The 18,069-nt window shown below is 27.2% G+C and overlaps 1 protein-coding gene across 20 annotated transcripts in view; it reads left to right on the top strand.

Moving 5' to 3' along the window:
• Window positions 1–18,069, top strand: part of Shal (Potassium voltage-gated channel protein Shal) — a 78,261-nt gene that overhangs the window by 11,281 nt on the left and 48,911 nt on the right. For 2 of the 20 annotated variants that reach the window (XM_073978979.1, XM_073978974.1), the window contains exons 1-2: window positions 578–668; window positions 728–1,305. The exons of 17 other annotated variants lie outside the window; for them this stretch is intronic. The gene's annotated coding sequence lies outside the window, so the exon portion shown is untranslated. Of the gene's footprint in view, window positions 1–541; window positions 669–727; window positions 1,306–18,069 lie in introns of those variants that run through there. One more of the 20 variants, XR_012411921.1, reaches the window with a different exon arrangement.

Raw genomic sequence — 18,069 nt, 5'->3', positions numbered from 1 at the left:
TTATTCGGTTTTCGCACACTCAATAGTCGACTTTTAGAAATTTTACGGCTAATAAGCGATTAATCGATTAACCGAAATCGATTTTATGTATCCCTAAAATTGATGACAGTTCAAAGGATGTTGTATCTACCAATTAATTTAATGCAAATTAGGTACAGGATTTGCCCCTTTAAGGGATCTTTTGGATTTTATTTACCATTTACATATCCAACATAGTATACTTCTCCTAATCTCCCACTTTTTTGCATGACATAAAAGTAAATTCCCTAAGAACAGTCAATTTTATTATTACCATGGCAAGTAAAAACCCCGTTTAAGGATAATTGCCTTTGTGGACACGTGAATTCGTTTTGTCACATTCTTACCAAAATTTCACGCTAGGAGGACAATGTCAGAATCATGCAGTCACATTTGAACCACAACCATCGCTTCTGGTCTGACTGCTTCTGTTTTTTGATTTAATGATGGATGTTTGGTATTATTTGTATATTTTGTTGTTGTTGTGGTTGGTTGGTGTGTATTTTGCTATTCCCTGTTTCAGTGTCTTTGTTTTCTTCTTCTTCTGCCACCCAAAAAGTAATAAAAATCAAATATGGAGGTCATTCTCTTTTTGATGGGAAATCTCATTAAAATCCAAGGAAGGAAGACATGGAGGGAGGAAGAGATGGGTAACTGTGATAAAAGCAAAAGTCTTGGTTTATTTCTTTTAAATAACCTTTTTGTGCAGCTGCCTTTTCTGCTTTCTTGAATTGTCCCTTACGCTCAGAGAATTTTTATTAAAGCCGACTACTAGTCTGCTAAGCACACGCACACACACACATATATACTTATATACAGACCCAAACGAAGGGACTTAGCATTGTTATGTGTTTGCAAAAAAACAACAGCAACAACAATATTATGCAGAAGAAGGAGAAGAATAAGCAAACACATACTTAAGCTTGCAAGGATTACTACTACCACAGTTTTAAATTACTACGGGGCTACTGACTGACTAGTGGTTGCCTGACTCAGCTGTTAAATACTACTACCCACCTTGTGTTGTAATGCCAGGTGGATATTCTTACGGGAGACTTATCGTATTTGTGTGTAATTTATTTCTTTCATGGACGTATTTATGAAAATAAGTATCTGTGTGCGTTTGGCTGGGGTTTTTGCGTGTGTTCGCCATAACGCCATCGGTGGTGTGGCGGCATTTACCTCCATCATGGCCCACTAATGCAGTGCTAACATATTTGACCTTAGACACATCAGCTTTGTTTGTAGCAACCATTGTTGTCGCTGTGCGACAGCTACATACAGCAGGTGAGTTGTTGTTGGTGCAAAACAACACCTACCCACCCATGTCAGTTATCCATCAAAACGTAGAGGCACAGTAGGTTGAATCTAAAGATTTTCAAGAAGATTAGAAGATATGTGCGAATAACAAGAACGTTAAACAACTTTGTGGATAACAATATTTTCTATACAAAAATGTTACGGATAAAAATATTTTCCATAGAAAATGTTACGGATAACAATATTTTCCATAGAAAATGTTGTGGATAAAAATATTTTCCATAGAAAATTTTACGAATAACAATATTTTCTAGAGAAAATGTAATGTAATGTACTTTCCATATAAAACGATACGGATAAAAATATTTTCCATAGGAAATGTAATATTTTCCATAGAAAACGTTGTGAATATCAAATTTTCCATAGAAAAAGTAACGGATAGAAATATTTTCATAAAAAACGTAACGGATAAAAATACTTTCCATAGAAAATTTTATGTATAAAATTATTTTCCATAGAAAATGTTACGGATAACAATAATTTCCATAGGAATCGTTGTGGATAACAATATTTTCCATAGAAAATGTAACGGATAACAATGTCTTTAATTGAAAACGTTGTGGATAACAATATTCTCCATAGAAAACGTTGTGGATAACAATATTTTCCATAGAAAATGTAACGGATAAAAATACTTTCCAGAGAAAATGTTACGGATAAAAATATTTTCCATAGAAAACGTAACGGATAAAAATACTTTCCATAGAAAAAGCAACGGATAAAAATATTTCCATAGAAAATGTTACGGATAAAAATATTTTCCATAGAAAACGTAACTGATAAAAATACTTTCCATAGAAAATGTTATGGATAAAATTATTTTCCATAGAAAATGTTACGGATAAAAATACTTTCCATAGAAACTGATACGGATAAAAATATTATCCATAGAGAATGCTACGGATAAAAATATTTTCCATAGAAAATGTTACGGATAAAAATACTTTCCATAGATAATTTTACGGATAAAAATATTTTCCATAGAAAAATTTTCGGTTAACAATATTTTTCATAGAAATTGTTACGGATAACAATATTTTCTATACAAAAATGTTACGGATAAAAATATTTTCCATGGAAAATGTAACGGATAAAAATACTTTCCAGAGAAAATGTTACGGATAAAAATATTTTCCATAGAAAACGTAACGGATAAAAATACTTTCCATAGAAAAAGCAACGGATAAAAATATTTCCATAGAAAATGTAACGGATAAAAATACTTTCCATAGAAAATGATACGGATAAAAGTATTATCCATAGAAAATGTTACGGATAAAAGTATTTTTCATAGAAAATGTTACGGATAAAAATACTTTCTATAGAAAATGTTACGGATAAAAATATTTTCCATAGAAAATTTTACGGATAAAAGTATTTTCCATAGAAAATGTTACGGATAAAAATACATTCCATAGAAAATGTTACGGATAAAAATATTTTCCATAGAAAATTTTACAGATAACAATATTTTCCATAGAAAATGTTATGGATAAAAATATTTTCCATAGAAAATGTTGTGGATTATAATATTTTCGATAGAAAACGTTGTGGATAACAATATTTTCCATAGAAAATGTAACGGATAACAATACTTTCTATAGAAAATGTTACGGATTAAAATAGTTTCCATGGAAAATGTAATGGATAAAAATACTTTTAATAGAAATTGTTCCAGATAAAAATATTTTCCATTAGAAACGTTACGGATAAAAATATTTTCCATAGAAAATGTTACGGAAAACAATATTTTCCATAGAAAACATTGTGGATAACCATATTTTTCATAGAAAATGTTCCGGATAACAATATTTTCCATAAAAAACGTTGTGGATAACAATATTTTCCATAGAAAATTTTACGGATAACAATATTTTTCATAGAAAATATTACGGATAAAAACACTTTCCATAGAAAAGGTTATGGATAAAAATATTTTCCATAGAAAATGTTGTGGATAAAAAGATATTTGATAGAAATCGTTGTGGATAACAATATTTTCAATAGAAAATGTAACGTATAAAAATACTTTCTATAGAAAACGTTGTGTATAACAATATCTTCCATAGAAAATGTTACGGAAAACAATATTTTCCATAGAAAACGTTGTGGATAACAATACTTTCAATAGAAAATGTTATGGATAAAAATACTTTCCATAGAAAATGTTATGGATAAAAATACTTTCCAAAGAAAATGTTACGGAAAAAAATATGTTCCATAGAAAACGTTGTGGATAACAATATCTGCCATAGAAAATGTTACGGATACCAATATTTTCCAAAAAAAAACGTTGTGGATAACAATATTTTCCACAGAAAATGTTACGGATAACAATATCTTCCATAGAAAATATAACGGATAAAAATACTTTCCATAGAAAATGTTATGGATAAAAATATTTTCCATAGAAAATGTTACGGAAAATAATATGTTCCATAGACAACGTTGTGGATAACAATATCTGCCATAGAAAATGTTATGGATAATAATATTTTCCATAAAAAACCTTGTGGATAACAATAGAAAATGTTTCGGATAAAAATACTTTCCATAGAAAAGGTTATGGATAAAAATATTTTCCATAGAAAATGTTGTGGATAAAAAGATATTTGATAGAAATCGTTGTGGATAACAATATTTTCAATAGAAAATGTAACGTATAAAAATACTTTCTATAGAAAACGTTGTGGATAACAATATCTGCCATAGAAAATGTTACGGATAAAAATTTTTTCCATAAAAAACGTTGTGGATAACAATATTTTCCACAGAAAATGTTACGGATAACAATATCTTCCATAGAAAATATAACGGATGAAAGTACTTTCCATAGAAAATGTTATGGATAAAAATATTTTCCATAGAAAATGTTGTGGATAAAAATATTTTTGATAGAAAACGTTGTGGATAACAATATTTTCAATAGAAAATGTAACGTATAAAAATACTTTCCATAGAAAACGTTGTGGATAACAATATCTGCCATAGAAAATGTTACGGATATTAATATTTTCCATAATAAACGTTGTGGATAACAATATTTTCCATAGAAAATGTTTCGGATAACAATATTTTCCATAGAAAATATAACGGATAAAAATACTTTCCATAGAAAATGTTATGGATAAAAATATTTTCCATAGAAAATGTTACGGAAAATAATATGTTCCATAGACAACGTTGTGGATAACAATATCTGCCATAGAAAATGTTATGGATAATAATATTTTCCATAAAAAACCTTGTGGATAACAATAGAAAATGTTTCGGATAACAATATTTTCCATAGAAAATATAACGGATAAAAATACTTTCCATAGAAAATGTTATGGATAAAAATATTTTCCATAGAAAATGTTGTGGATAAAAATATTTTTGATAGAAAAAGTTGTGGATAACAATATTTTCAATAGAAAATGTAACGTATAAAAATACTTTCCATAGAAAATGTTATGGAAAAAATACTTGCCGTAGAAAGTGTTACGGATAAAATTATTTTCCATAGAAAATGTTACGCATAACAATATTTTCCATAGAAAATGTTACGGATAAATTTACCTTCCATAGAAAATGTTATGGATAAAAATATTTTCCCTAAAAAATGTTGTGGATTAAAATATTTTCGATAGAAAACGTTTTGGATAAGAACATTTCCCACAGAACGTGTTGTGGTTAACAATATTTTCTATAGAAAATGTTATGGATAACAATAGTTCCTATAATAGTTATATAGAAAATGTTGTGGATAACAATATTTTCTATAGAAAATGTTGTGGATAAAAAAATTTTCCACAAAAAAATTACGGATAACCATAATTTCCAGAGAAAAGCTTACGGACAACAATATTTTCCATAGAAAAGGTTACGGATAACAATATTTTCCATAGAAAGTTTTATGGGTAACAATATTTTAAACAAAAAAGGTTAGGGATAGCAATATTTTTCATACCAAATAACAATATTTTCTATAAAAAAGTGTTGTAGATAACAATATTTAGTATAGAAAATGTTGTGGACAACAATATTTTCCTTGTCAAATGTTACTGATAACAATATTTTCCATAGCAAATGTTACGGATAACGTTATTTTTCACAGATAATTTTACGGATAACCATATTTTCTATAGAAAAGGCTACGGATAACAATATTTTCCATAGAAAAGGTTACAAGTAACAATATTTTCCATAGAAAGTGTTGCGGATAACAACATTTTAAATAGAAAAGGTTACGGGTAACAATATTTTCCATACCGTATGTTGCGGATAACAATATTTTCTATAGAAAATTGTTGGATAACAATATTTTCCATATCAAATGTAACGGATAACCATAATTTCCATAGAAAAGGTTACGGATAACAATATTTTCCATAGAAGGTGTTGTGAATAACAATATTTTCCATAGAAGGTGTTGTGAATAACAATATTTTTAATAGAAAAGCTTGCGCATAACAATATTTTCCATAAAAAATGCTACGGATAACAATATTTTCTATAGAAAGTGTTGTGGATAACAATATTTACTATTGAAAATTTTGTGGATAACAATATTTTCCATATCAAATATTACGAATAACAATATTTTCCACAGAAAATTTTACGGATAACCGTAATCTCCATAGAAAAGGTTACGGATAACAATATTTTCCATAGTGGGTGTTGTGAATAACAACATTGTTAATAGAAAATCTTACGGATAACAATATTTTCTATAGAAAGTGTTGTGGATCACAATATTTACTATTGAAAATGTTGTGGATAACAAAATTATCCATATCAATTGTTACGGATAACAATATTTTCCACAGAAAATTTTACGGATAAAGATAGTTTCCATAGAAAAGGTTACGGATAACACCATTTTCCACAGAAAGTGTTGTTGAGAACAATATTTTAAATAGAAAAGCTTGCGGATAATAATATTTTCCATACAAAATGTTACGGATAACAATATCTACTATAAAAAATGTTGAGGATAACAATATTTTCCATATCAAATGCTACGGATTACCATATTTTACATAGAAAAGGTTACGGATAACAATATTTTCCATAGAAAGAGTTGCGGATAACAATATCTTAAATAGAAAAGGTTGGGGTGACAATATATACCATACCAATAGTTGCATAGCAAAAATTATCAATAGAAAATGTTAGGAAAACAATATTTTCCATATCAAATGCTACGGATTACCATATTTCACATAGAAAAGGTTACGGATAACAATATTTTCCATAGAAAAAGATGTGGATAACAAGTTTTTCAATAGAAAATTTATGTTATTTTATCGGCTATCAAACACTGTTCTCAACCAGCCTTGACATCACACGCTCATTACAATTTTACCACCTGAAATCGCAAAAATTATTACAAATTTGCAAATAAATGAACATTTGAGATTTTCGGTTGTAGTTTTTAATATTGTCAAATTAATTGGAACTTTCAAAATCAAATTTGATATAAACAAATTTTAACAACATTTCTTTCATTCATTCATGTACATCTATGGATTTTTCTTCACCAACAACGTGGACATATGTTTATTTTCCAATAAGATTTGTTTACGATTTGCTAGCTGCTGCTGATTTTCCCATACAAAGGAGAATAAAAATCTATATTTGAATTGTTTGTGTAGCTGTATACATATGTACATATCGTCACCATAAATGCCAAAAGTCGTAACTAATAAAATAATAATTTTACAGGAGAAGCAAAAAGTGTTATAAAATGAAAAATTGTTTTGTGGAATATTAATCTTATGAAGGCGAGTATTTGAAATATTATCAAACATATACGAATGGGAGAAAGTAATGAAACCAAAACCGCGGAAACGCTTGTTTTTGGAATTCGTCATTACAACAAAATCTGCAATGTTATCCCATTTTCCGAAATGCCTTTTCTTGAATAGGATCGTTATTTTTTAACGTAGAAGCTTGACATTTTGCAAGAGCTTGCATTTTAGTCTTATGTATTAGATTCAAAGAAAAAACTAATTTTGACTTTTTTGGAGATACGACTTCGGGCATTTATGGTGACGATATGTATGTGTGTATGTTTATGTGCGAACGCCTGGTCTGAGTAATCGTCAACAAATTTTTTTGTATATTTCTCTTCAATTATAGATGAAAATGAAAATTTATTTATATAAATCATCATCAAATCAAGTCCACAAAATACCCAACAAACACCGAACACACATACCAATAACACCAACAAGAGCAACAACAATTTTGCACTTTTGCTAGAACAACAACGACACCAAATAGCAGTCATCCATATTAAACTAATGGGGTTTGTTGTTATTGCTTTATTTTTTTTTATTATAAACAAAATTTGTTTTTGCAATACTTTTATCAAACAATCTCTGTGGCGAAACAACAACAGCAACAACAACAAGAAAATAAAAATTTAATTATTGTTGTTGCGTTTTATTTTACTCATGGGGTATACATGTGGGAATGTATGTTATTCCTTTTCTCTCCTGTGATGTTTTCTCTCTCTGATTGACCGAAAGACAGAGGGGAGCATGAGTACAATAAAGGGGGGAAACATTATCTCTCCTGCTACAAACTAAAGCTTTTTGGTTTCTGCAAACAAAACAGGTGAGCTTTGTTTTGGCCTGAGCATCAATGGCATATTTGTGAGCAGGGGTGCCAAGTTGGTGGTTTTCCCGCTACTTGTGGTGATTTTTGACGTACAAAAACCACTGTTTGAGCAGAAATATCAACTGTTTTAAGGTAAAAATCGCTACAGACCTATGGTGCGTTTGTGGCTGTAGCGGTTTTTACTTCGGAACAGTTGGCATCCCTGTTTGTGAGTTAAATGAGCCTAGCATTATGTGGCCAATTTGTCTCTCTCGTTATCTCTCATAATAAACAAAAAAGCAATTTTAACCAAGAAGAACGCATCGTGTATTTCTGAGGGTTTTCGCTTATGTTTTGTCACATTTTGCACTCCCATAGATAGCCTACCATTTGTTTGTTTGCTGAGAGCGACGCATACGACGTGCGAGTGTGTTTCCCTTGGATTTTGTTTCATTCCTTCCTGTTTGCCACCATATCGTATTTTGTGACCACTTGAATATCCTTGAATTCTAACGAGTTTTAAAGTGGATAATATGAATATGTTTCGTTTTATGTTTCTTGTTTTTTTCCGCAGTTCTTCTTTTGGTTGTAAAACATCCATTATTTGGCCGGATGATAGATAAAGAAGGTAATTTTTTGTACTCAGGCAGAGATAAGGACAATAAGATGTACTTAACAATGGATATAATTTGCATAGTGCTGAAGTTAGTTTTGACAGAATAAATCACGGATAATAAATATTTCTTTAGGAAAATTTTATCCATAACTTTTTCTATACATATTTTCCAAAGAAAAAATTTGTGGATAACAATATTTTCAAATATAAATGTTATGGATGAAAATATTTTCTATAGAAAATGTTGTGGATAACAATAATTTCCATAGAAAACGTTGTGGATAACAATATTTTACATAGAAAATGTTGTGGATAACAATACTTTCCATAGAAAATGTTGTGGATAACAATATTTTCCATAGAAAATGTTGTGGATAACAATATTTGCTATAGAAAATGTTGTGGATAACAATATTTCCCATAAAAAATGTAGTGGATAACAATATTTTCCATAGAAAATGTTGTGGATAACACTATTTCCCATAGAAAATGTTGTGGATAACATTATTTTCCATAGAAAATGTTGCGGATAACAATATTTTCCATAGAAAATGATGTGGATAACAATATTTTCCATAGAAAATGTTGTGAATAACAACATTTTCCATGGAAAATTTTGTGGATAACAACATTTCCCATGGAAAATTTTGTGGAATGTTCCATAGAAAATGTTGTGGATAAAAATATTTTCCATAGAAAATGTTTTGGATAACAATATTTTCCATAGAAAATGTTGTGGATAACAATATTTTCTATAGAAAATGTTGTGGATAATAATATTTTCTATTGAAAATGTTGTGGATAACAATATTTTCTATAGAAAATGTTGTGGATAACATGGTTTTCCATAGAAAATGTTGGTGATAACAATATTTTCCATAGAAAATTATGTGGATAACAATATTTTCCATAGAAAATGTTGTGGATAAAATATATTCAATAGAAAATGTTGTGGATAACAATATTTTCCACAGAAAATGATGTGGATAACAATATATTCCATGGAAAATTTGTGGATAACAATATTCTCCATAGAAAATGTTGTGGATAACAATATTTTTCATAGAAAATGTTGTGGATAACAATATTTTGCATAGAAAATGTTGTGGATAATGTTATTTTCCATAGCAAATGATGTGGATAACAATATTTTCCATAAAAAATGTTGTGGATAACAATATTATCTATAGAAAATGTTGTGGATAACAATATTTTCTATAGAAAATGTTGTGGATAACAATATTTTCTATAGAAAATGTTGTGGATAACATGGTTTTCCATAGAAAATGTTGTTGATAACAATATTTTCCATAGAAAATTATGTGGATAACAATATTTTCCATAGAAAATGTTGTGGATAACAATCTTTTCCATAGAAAATGTTGTGGATAACAATATTTTCCATGAAAATGTTGTGGATAACAATATTTTCTATAGAAAATTTTGTGGATAACAAGATTTTCCATGAAAAATGTTGTGGATAACAATATTCTCCATAGAAAATGTTGTGGATAACAATATTTTCCATAGAAAATGTTGTGGATAACAATATTTTCCATAGAAAATGTTGTGGATAACAATATTTTCCATAGAAAATTATGTGGATAACAATATTTTCCATAGAAAATGTTGTGGATAAAATATATTCAATAGAAAATGTTGTGGATAACAATATTTTCCACAGAAAATGATGTGGATAACAATATATTCCATAGAAAATGTTGTGGATAACAATATTTTCTACAGAAAATGTTGTGGATAACAATATTTTCCATAGAAAATGTTGTGGATAACAATATTTTGCATAGAAAATGTTGTGGAAAACGTTATTTTCCATAGCAAATGATGTGGATAACAATATTTTCCATAAAAAATGTTGTGGATAACAATATTATCTATAGAAAATATTGTGGATAACAATATTTTCTATAGAAAATGTTGTGGATAACATGGTTTTCCATAGAAAATGTTGTTGATAACAATATTTTCCATAGAAAATTATGTGGATAACAATATTTTCCATAGAAAATGTTGTGGATAAAATATATTCAATAGAAAATGTTGTGGATAACAATATTTTCCACAGAAAATGATGTGGATAACAATATATTCCATGGAAAATTTGTGGATAACAATATTCTCCATAGAAAATGTTGTGGATAACAATATTTTTCATAGAAAATGTTGTGGATAACAATATTTTGCATAGAAAATGTTGTGGATAATGTTATTTTCCATAGCAAATGATGTGGATAACAATATTTTCCATAAAAAATGTTGTGGATAACAATATTATCTATAGAAAATGTTGTGGATAACAATATTTTCTATAGAAAATGTTGTGGATAATAATATTTTCTATTGAAAATGTTGTGGATAACAATATTTTCTATAGAAAATGTTGTGGATAACATGGTTTTCCATAGAAAATGTTGGTGATAACAATATTTTCCATAGAAAATTATGTGGATAACAATATTTTCCATAGAAAATGTTGTGGATAAAATATATTCAATAGAAAATGTTGTGGATAACAATATTTTCCACAGAAAATGATGTGGATAACAATATATTCCATGGAAAATTTGTGGATAACAATATTCTCCATAGAAAATGTTGTGGATAACAATATTTTTCATAGAAAATGTTGTGGATAACAATATTTTGCATAGAAAATGTTGTGGATAATGTTATTTTCCATAGCAAATGATGTGGATAACAATATTTTCCATAGAAAATGTTTTGGATAACAATATTTCCCATAGAAAATGTTGTGGATAACAATATTTTCTATAGAAAATGTTGTGGATAATAATATTTTCTATTGAAAATGTTGTGGATAACAATATTTTCTATAGAAAATGTTGTGGATAACATGGTTTTCCATAGAAAATGTTGGTGATAACAATATTTTCCATAGAAAATTATGTGGATAACAATATTTTCCATAGAAAATGTTGTGGATAAAATATATTCAATAGAAAATGTTGTGGATAACAATATTTTCCACAGAAAATGATGTGGATAACAATATATTCCATGGAAAATTTGTGGATAACAATATTCTCCATAGAAAATGTTGTGGATAACAATATTTTTCATAGAAAATGTTGTGGATAACAATATTTTGCATAGAAAATGTTGTGGATAATGTTATTTTCCATAGCAAATGATGTGGATAACAATATTTTCCATAAAAAATGTTGTGGATAACAATATTATCTATAGAAAATGTTGTGGATAACAATATTTTCTATAGAAAATGTTGTGGATAACAATATTTTCTATAGAAAATGTTGTGGATAACATGGTTTTCCATAGAAAATGTTGTTGATAACAATATTTTCCATAGAAAATTATGTGGATAACAATATTTTCCATAGAAAATGTTGTGGATAACAATATATTCAATAGAAAATGTTGCGGATAACAATATTTTCCATAGAAAATGATGTGGATAACAATCTTTTCCATAGAAAATGTTGTGGATAACAATATTTTCTATAGAAAATTTTGTGGATAACAAGATTTTCCATGAAAAATGTTGTGGATAACAATATTCTCCATAGAAAATGTTGTGGATAACAATATTTTCCATAGAAAATGTTGTGGATAACAATATTTTCCATAGAAAATGTTGTGGATAACAATATTTTCCATAGAAAATTATGTGGATAACAATATTTTCCATAGAAAATGTTGTGGATAAAATATATTCAATAGAAAATGTTGTGGATAACAATATTTTCCACAGAAAATGATGTGGATAACAATATATTCCATAGAAAATGTTGTGGATAACAATATTTTCTACAGAAAATGTTGTGGATAACAATATTTTCCATAGAAAATGTTGTGGATAACAATATTTTGCATAGAAAATGTTGTGGAAAACGTTATTTTCCATAGCAAATGATGTGGATAACAATATTTTCCATAAAAAATGTTGTGGATAACAATATTATCTATAGAAAATATTGTGGATAACAATATTTTCTATAGAAAATGTTGTGGATAACATGGTTTTCCATAGAAAATGTTGTTGATAACAATATTTTCCATAGAAAATTATGTGGATAACAATATTTTCCATAGAAAATGTTGTGGATAACAATATATTCAATAGAAAATGTTGCGGATAACAGTATTTTCCATAGAAAATGATGTGGATAACAATCTTTTCCATAGAAAATGTTGTGGATAACAATATTTTCTATAGAAAATGTTGTGGATAACAAGATTTTCCATGGAAAATGTTGTGGATAACAATATTCTCCATAGAAAATGTTGTGGATAACAATATTTTCCATAGAAAATGTTGTGGATAACAATATTTTCCATAGAAAATGTTGTGGATAACAATATTTTCCATAGAAAATGTTGTGGATAACAATATTTTCCATAGAAAATGTTGTGGATAACAATATTTTCCATAGAAAATGTTGTGGATAACAAGATTTTCTATAGAAAATGTTGTGGATAACAATATTTTCTATAGAAAACGTTGTGGATAACAATATTCTGCATAGAAAATGTTGTGGATAATAATTTTTGTGGATAATATATTTTTCTATAGGGAACGTTGTGGATAATAATATTTTCCATAGAAAATGTGGTGGATAACAATATTTTCCTTAGAAAATGTTGTGGATAACAATATTTTCCATAGAAAATGTTGTGGATGACAATATTTTGCTTAGAAAATGTTGTGGATAACAATATTTTCCATAGAAAATGTTGTGGATGACAATATTTTGCTTAGAAAATATTTTGGATAGCAATATTTTCCATAGAAAATGTTGTGGATAATAATATTAGCTATTGAAAATATTGCGGATAATTATTTTTGCTATAGAAAATGTTGTGGATAAAAATATTTTCTATAGAAAATGTTGTGGATAATAATATTTTCTATAGAAAATGTTGTGGGTAATAATATTTTCTATAGAAAATTTTGTGGATAATAATATTTTCAATAGAAAATTTTGTGGATAATAATATTTTCAATAGAAAATTTTGTGGATAATAATGTGTTCTATAGAAACTGTTGTAGATAACAATATTTTCTATAGAAAATGTTGTGGATAACAATATTTTCTATAGAAAATGTTGTAGATAACAACATGTTCTATAGAAAATGTTGTGGATAACAATATGTTCTATAGAAAATGTTGTGGATAACAATATGTTCTATAGAAAATGTTGTGGATAACAATATTTTCTATAGAAAACAATATGGATAACAATATTTTCTATAGAGCATGTTGTGGATAACAATATTTTCCATAGAAAATGTTGTGGATAACAATATTTTCCATTGAAAATGTCGTGGATAACAATATTTTCCATAGAAAATGTTGTGGATAACAATATTTTCCATAGAAAATGTGGTGGATAACAATATTTTACATAGAAAATGTTGTGGATAACAATATTTTCTATAGAAAATGTTGAGGATAACAATATTTTCTATAGAAAATGTTGAGGATAACAATATTTTCTATAGAAAATGTTGAGGATAACAATATTTTCAATAAAAAATGTTGTGGATAACAATAATTACCAAAGAAAATGTTTTTTGATAACAATATTTTCCATAGAAAATGTTGTGGATAACAATATTTGCCGTAGAACATGTTGTGGATAACAATATTTTCCATAGAATGTGTTGTGGATAACAATATTTTGTGGATAACAATATTTTCTATAGAAAATGTTGTCGATAGCAATATTTTCCATAGAAAATGATGTGGATAACAATATTTTCCATAGAAACTGTTGTGGATAACAATATTTTCCATAGAAAATGTTGTGGATAACAATATTTTCTATAGAAAATGTTGAGGATAACAATATTTTCCATAAAAAATGTTGTGGATAACAATAATTACCAAAGAAAATGTTTTTGGATAACAATATTTTCCATAGAAAATGTTGTGGATAACAATATTTTCTATAGAAAATGTTGAGGATAACAATATTTTCCATAAAAAATGTTGTGGATAACAATAATTTCCAAAGAAAATGTTTTTGGATAACAATATTTTCCATAGAAAATGTTGTGGATAACAATATTTGCCATAGAACATGTTGTGGATAACAATATTTTCCATAGAAACTGTTGTGGATAACAATATTTTCCATAGAAAATATTGTGGATTACAATATTTTCTATAGAAAATGTTGAGGATAACAATATTTCCATAAAAAATGTTGTGGATAACAATAATTACCAAAGAAAATGTTTTTGGATAACAATATTTTCCATAGAAAATGTTGTGGATAACAATATTTGCCATAGAACATGTTGTGGATAACAATATTTTCCATAGAATGTGTTGTGGATAACAATATTTTCCATAGAAAATTTTGTGGATAACAATATTTTCTATAGAAAATGTTGTCGATAGCAATATTTTCCATAGAAAATGTTGTGGGTAACAATATTTTCCATAGAAATTGTTGTGGATAACAATATTTTCCATAGCAAATGATGTGGATAACAATATTTTCCATAGAAAATGTTGTGGATAACAATATTTTCCATAGAAAATATTGTGGATAACAATATTTTCCATAGAAAATGTTGAGGATAACAATATTTTCCATAGAAAATGTTGTGGATAACAATATTTTCCATAGAAAATATTGTGGATAACAATATTTTCCATACAAAATGTTGTGGATAACAATATTTTCCATAGAAATTGTTGTGGATAACAATATTTTCCATAGCAAATGATGTGGATAACAATATTTTCCATAGAAAATGTTGTGGATAACAATATTTTCCATAGAAAATATTGTGGATAACAATATTTTCCATAGAAAATGTTGAGGATAACAATATTTTCCATAGAAAATGTTGTGGATAACAATATTTTCCATATAAAATATTGTGGATAACAATATTTTCCATACAAAATGTTGTGGATAACAATATTTTCCATAGCAAATGTTGTGGATAACAATATTTTCCATAGAAAATGTTGTGGATAACAATATTTTCCATTGAAAATGTCGTGGATAACAATATTTTCCATAGCAAATGTTGTGGATAACAATATTTTCCATAGAAAATGTTGTGGATAACAATATTTTCCATAGAAAATGTTGTGGATAACAATATTTTCCATTGAAAATGTCGTGGATAACAATATTTTCCATAGCAAATGTTGTGGATAACAATATTTTCCATACAAAATGTTGTGGATAACAATATTTTCCATAGAAAATGTTGTGGATAACAATATTTTCCATTGAAAATGTCGTGGATAACAATATTTTCCATAGCAAATGTTGTGGATAACAATATTTTCCATACAAAATGTTGTGGATAACAATATTTTCCATAGAAAATATTGTGGATAACAATATTTTCCATACAAAATGTTGTGGATAACAATATTTTCCATAGAAAATGTTGTGGATAACAATATTTTCCATTGAAAATGTCGTGGATAACAATATTTTCCATAGCAAATGATGTGGATAACAATATTTTCCATAGAAAATGTTGTGGATAACAATATTTTCCATAGAAAATGTTGTGGATAACAATATTTTCCATAGAAAATATTGTGGATAACAATATTTTCCATAGAAAATGTTGTGGATAACAATATTTTCCATAGAAAATGTTGTGGATAACAATATTTTCCATAGAAAATATTGTGGATAACAATATTTTCCATACAAAATGTTGTGGATAACAATATTTTCCATAGAAAATGTTGTGGATAACAATATTTTCCATTGAAAATGTCGTGGATAACAATATTTTCCATAGCAAATGTTGTGGATAACAATATTTTCCATTGAAAATGTTGTGGATAACAATATTTTCCAAAGAAAATGTTGTGGATAACAATATTTTCTATAGAAAATTTTGTGACTAATATTTTTGCTATAGAGAATGTTGTGGATAATAATATTTTCTATAGGAAATGTTGTGGATAAAAATATTTTCCATAGAAAATGTTGTGAATAACAATATTTTGCATAGAAAATGTTGTGGATAACAATATTTTCCATAGAAAATGTTGTGGATAACAATATTTTCCAAAGAAAATGTTGTGGATAACAATATTTCTATAGAAAATATTGTTATCCACAACATTTTCTTTGGAAAATATTGTTATCCACATGTGGTGGATAACATAGAAAATGTTGTGGATAACAATATTTTCCATAGAAAATGTTGTGGATAACAATATTTTCCATAGAAAATGCTGTGGATAACAATATTTTCCATAGAAAATGTTGTAGATAACAATAATTTCCATAGAAAGTGTTGTGGATAACAATATTCTCCATAGAAAATGTTGTGAATAACAATATTTTCCATAGAAAATGTTGTGAATAACAATATTTTCCATAGAAAATGTTGTGGATAACAATATTTTCCATAGAAAATGTTGTGGACAACAATATTTTCCATAGAAAATGTTGTGGATAACAATATTTTCCATAGCAAATGTTGTGGATAACAATATTTTCCATAGAAAATGTTGTGGATAACAATATTTTCCAAGGAAAATGTTGTGGATAACAATATATTCCATAGAAAATGTTGTGGATAACAATATTTTCCATAGAAAATGTTGTGGATAACAATATTTTCCAAGGAAAATGTTGTTGATAACAATATTTTCTATAGAAAATTTTGTGACTAATATTTTTGCTATAGAGAATGTTGTGGATAATAATATTTTCTATAGGAAATGTTGTGGATAACAATATTTTCCATAGAAAATTTTGTGACTAATATTTTTGCTATAGAGAATGTTGTGGATAATAATATTTTCTATAGGAAATGTTGTGGATGACAATATTTTCCATAGAAAATGTTTTGTATAATAATATTTTCCATAGAAAATGTTGCGATAATAATATTTTCCATAGAAAATGCGGTGGATAATAATTTTTCCTATAGAAAATGTTATGATAAAAATATTTTCTATAGAACATGATTCTCTATAGAAAATGTTGTAGATAACAATATTTTCCACAGAAAATGTTGTGGATAACAATATTTTCCAAAGAAAATGTAATGGATAACGGTATTTTCCATAGAAAATTTTGTAGATATCAATATTTTCCATAGAAAATCTTGTGGATATTAATATTTTCTATAGAAAATGTTGTGCATAATAATATTAGCTATTGAAAATGTTGCGGATAATAATTGTTTCTATAGAAAATATTGTGGATAATAATAATTTCTATGGAAAATTTTGTGGATAATAATATTTTCTATAGAAAATATTGTGGATAATAATATTTTGTATAGAAAATCTTGTGGATAATAATATTTTCTATAGAAAATGTTGTGGATAATAATATTTTCTATAGAAAATGTTGTGGATAATAATATTTTCTATAGAAAATGTTGTGGATAATAATATTTTCTTTAGAAAATGTTGTGGATAATAATATTTTCTTTAGAAAATGTTGTGGATAACAAAATTTTCTCTAGAAAATGTTATGGATAATAATATTCTCTTTAGAAAATGTTGTGGATATCA

This window comes from Musca autumnalis, unplaced genomic scaffold (genome assembly GCF_047663935.1).
Source record: "Musca autumnalis isolate F117 unplaced genomic scaffold, ASM4766393v1 scaffold_3, whole genome shotgun sequence".
In the NCBI taxonomy this organism is placed as follows: Eukaryota; Metazoa; Arthropoda; class Insecta; order Diptera; family Muscidae; genus Musca; species Musca autumnalis.
This window is presented reverse-complemented; position numbering and strand designations above follow the sequence as displayed.